The following is a 4,439-nucleotide window of genomic DNA, read 5'->3' as shown; positions in this document are numbered from 1 at the left end:
TTCTCATGATTTTCTTTTCTCAATGGTTTTCTTTTTAATTCTCTCATTTCCTCTTCTTTTATTTCTATTGCGCTTTACTTCAAATCCCAGCATAAAAAATAAAAAGATTTTTATTTTCTCTTTCTATGGATACATTTCGAACTAGTAATTTTTCTTGCCTTTTCTCGTGTTTGGCTTTGTATTTGTTGCGTCTAGAACTTCTTCGAGAAGTCGGATATTGAGATGACCACCTTAAGAGCTTTCCAACCAAGTTGGAATAACTGGGATGCCTGCACACACAAAGAAAGCAAGAACGGTCCGGCCTAGTTTTGGCAGGGGAACCGCCTCCTACGCTCAAGTCAGCCTAGGCAACAATAATGGTTCTTGAGAGAGTTCTCAAGAATGTAATGAGTAAGTACTCAAATGAAAGTTCTCGTACCTTTCTCCATGTAGGAGGTGGGTTTATATAGAGGTTACCTGGAGGCGGCGATTCCTTAAGTTCCGGATCGATAGTTGAGGAGTGAGTGGAGTAGTGCAATAACAGCTCCTTCTTTGTCGCACCTGATAATGCCGTTATGCTGACTCATCTCCCCAATTCTCGGAATAGATATGCTGAGTGTTTATGCGTAACTAACTCTTCTTGACTTAGTCAAGAGAGTCTTCTGAGAAATGCTAGAGTTGGATATAGATATATATTTTTCCCAAGTGTTGCACTTCTCCAACGAAGAAATGAACCTGCCCAAGAGGGAGGTATCTCTCCCGAATGAGGCCCTCGGGACCTTCTTCAAGAATGAGGTGAGCCATCCCACATGGGAGGTGTCTCTCCTGAATGAGGCCCTCGGGACCTTCTTCAAGGAAGAAATCAGACAACCCAAAGGGGTGCATCTGTCCCGAGTGAGCCACTCGGGACCCTTTATGAGGGAAGAGATGCACCAGCCCGAGGGAGGTGTATCTCTCCCAAGGGGGGGGGGACTCGGGACCTGAGTTCCCCACAACAGTATTCAAAGTTATAGTTGGGTTTGGTGAGTATGGTTCTTCCTTTACCTTGCTACGTTCCATTAATTTATTAATTTGATTTTCTTTTTGCCAAAATTAATTAATCCAGTTAAGGCAATATTAATTTGTTCCTGCCCTAGGAATTTTTTTTCTCTCTTGTAATGTTACTGAATAAGCTTTGAGTTTGGTTGTCTGTGTTGGGCCTTTGACCAGATGTCTTTGACTGTTTTCGTTGTAATAAGTCACTTCAATGGGCCCAAAAGACATGGGTAAAGGCTAGATATGTGGGATTACTTAAGTTTTTTTGTTAGGCTGTATAGGATTCTGTGAGTGAACGATTGATTTAGGCTTGCTGTTTTGAGTTTGTTTTTAAGTCTTCTATACAACTTTGTAAGAGGGTCCAAGTCCAACTTTGTAGCCGAAATTGATTTGTGAGGTTTTGACTTGTGCCCTTACTTTATTCTGTAAGATTGAGATCTTCTCTGAGAAGCATTGTTATATTGGTGAAAGATAGTTATGGCTGATGTAATTTCAGTTTAGTTCCAGATGAGAATTAAGCTTGCTCCATATCCTTCTTTTTTCATATATCATTTCAAGTCACTGTTTTTAGGCTTCCTCTTCTCTCTTTATGGTTAGATTGTTAAGACTCCACTGCTGCTTTAGTTATTATGGTTTGCTGTTGTTCATGTCTCTCTGAAGTTTTGCTACAGTTTTGAGTTTACAGATCCAAAATTACTCAACTCTGCCTTATCCCAACTTTTGGGTTCAGCTACATGGATCCTTTTTTCTCCATTAGGCCGTTTCCATACATGTTTCATTTGTAGGTCCAGCCCACCAACGCCCAGAACAAGTGAGTTGGTTCCTGGTTCCTCTGCCACTCCTCCAAATGAGTCATTAAATTTTATAGAAAATTATCAGACCTCCCCCTGAGTTACCCTATAATATTAATGCTGGCCCCCTGAGTTACCCAATTTATCAGTTAGACCCCCTATCACAACCCTGTTAGTCTCAGTTGATTTTTATTTATCCATTTTAAGTATTATGCCCACATCCTAAGTTTCTAGACACTATCCATGATCCATATCTCCCAAAGGTTGTGAGAATTTATGATTGGGAGAGAAGTCACAGATAGTAGAGAGAGACAAAGAAACGAGTCGAGCATAGGGTTTTCGTTCAAGATTATTCTTGTCCTTTTGAAATATAACTTGCTTACATCATCCCTTAACTATGATTTCCTAATGGCAGGGGGGTCTGTGGTATATTTTCACCTATAGGTATCTGATTGATAAATTGTATAATGTAGGGAGTGGCATTAATTTTAGGCTCAAGAGGCGGTGCTGAAAATTTCCCTAAATTTAGTTATGAAATTTGGCTAGGTGAAACCCTGTTAGCCTATTCTTCAAAGAGTGAGCATAATCTTGTGCTTCTTAATCTTAATTATTAGTTTCCCACTTAATGGATAACAATTAGCCCGATAGGGAATTGCTTCTCATCTTGAATGGAGGTCTGATGCAGATGACAATTCCATCCCAAAACCCCAGCAAGGTTGTGGGATTTGACTGCTTTGAGAGGTGGCCTGGTGTGATGATATAGCAGGCTTTTCTTGATTCTATGGAACATCTGCTAAGGCAGCCCTAGCTCCAACAGAAGCATGCATAAATAAGTGTTCAAGCAGAAATTTAAATTACTTGTAGGTTTTGCTGCTTCCGTTATTGTTGTGGGGTTAGCCACAGGTCTTCCTTCTATTGGACCTGGAGTTGGTGTAAAGCTTACTTGCTGGAACTTTGCTGGAATATTTTATTAGAATCTGTATTATTTGTGTCTTAAAATCTTGTATTGGTTCAAAGATTGACCCGTATCGACATACTTTGATGGTGACTTGGATGGATTCTTTTCTGAGTGCTCGATGTTATGATATGACCCTGACCATGGATCAACCTGATTGCCTGTTTGGTTTATTATTTACTTGCCTTACCATCTTCATGTAAGAAACTATTAAGATTTGGTGTTTTTAACTTAGGGTTTTGTGTGAGAGCCTGTAATGCCATACTTTGAGTGTTCTCATGAGATCTCCATTGTAATGCCTGTAATGCCTTACCATTTTCATTTTCATTTTTTATTTCGAGAGACAAAATGTCTGTGTTGTACTATTGCAATACCATCTCAAAGCTTGGTTTCTTTTGTAGTGGTCAACCACCACTAAGAAGAGAGATTGATGACACTGAGAAAAAGTGCAATGGGATTCCCTTGAAGTTCTGTTATGTAGATCAAGGGCATGTCGTTTACTTTTCCTTCATCAAAGTGGACCTTCCAGTCCTACCCTGATGATCTTCTTCAGGTGGAATTTTATTCAGTATACATTAAAATTGGTGGCAGGAAAAAAATGGTCCATTATACAATCAGCATGGTCTCAGTGATGCAGATCAAACTTGTTCAAGGGTTCCAATAAAAACCAGGTCAGAAATATGATATTGATTAAGTAGGATATTAGTATATTTGATTTATCTTGTAATATTTTATTGAGGTTAGAGTTCAATTCCATTGTAGATTTAGATTGGGTTGGCTAATTAGTATACAATGTCTTTTTTTTTTTGGGCTCCTCCAACCACCGACCCCGTGGGGAAGAACTTCACTTATGTCAAGAATTTGATTTGGAACATTGTGACATTCAATGATCATATTTCATCATACTCTATTTGTTGGATTCCTCTAAGAATTGCTGAATTTTCATGGGCATTATCATTTGTATACGATTTACTTTTAAGAATCATATCTAAGAGTCTTTTGCTTCGGCATCTACTGAACTTCGAATAACTAATTCCCAAGGTTTAAGAAGTGAAAAGTGATGTGAACCAGAGATTCAAGAAAGTTTACTTGAGGAAGATTTATTTCTAGATTCCATATTTCCATTTGTAATAGAATTAATAGAAGAAAGATACCTTGAATAGTAATCTGGATTTATACTTTTGGGATTTTTTTAAAGAAGATGATTTTATTTTTAGACTAAACACGTGTCATAAATTTAAAAATATGGTTTGAATTATTTTTTCTCTCCATATGGGTGGAGGATCTGGACTCGCTTACTCTTTCTCCAAACAGAAAAGATGATCCCGTGAGATCATGTTGAATTCTTTTTCATAGACTTTAAGGGAGGCTCACCAATCCATTGAGAAAGAACATATGAAAACTTTAAAAAAAAAATGAACTCATTGTTACCAACTTCATTAGCTATGCCTTGCCCTCTCAGCTTTGAGTCTAGATCTTCTATTCATGTGGAGAGAAAATATATCAACTTATATTATTGAATTCATGATATGTGTTCAATGTAAAAACAAATTCTTATTTTAAGTGAAGAAGAGAGAAGATTTGAATTCACACTTTTGGAATTTTTCTAAAGAAGATGACTTTGTTTTTAGACTAGACACGTGTCATCAATCTAAATATATGTAGAGTTTTTTTCTTCA

This window comes from Hakea prostrata, chromosome 10, assembly GCF_041222555.1.
Source record: "Hakea prostrata isolate BN-2017 chromosome 10, UWA_Hpros_2, whole genome shotgun sequence".
NCBI classification, from domain to species: Eukaryota; Viridiplantae; Streptophyta; class Magnoliopsida; order Proteales; family Proteaceae; genus Hakea; species Hakea prostrata.
The sequence above is the reverse complement of the archived record's forward strand: the minus strand, read 5'-3'. Positions refer to the sequence as shown.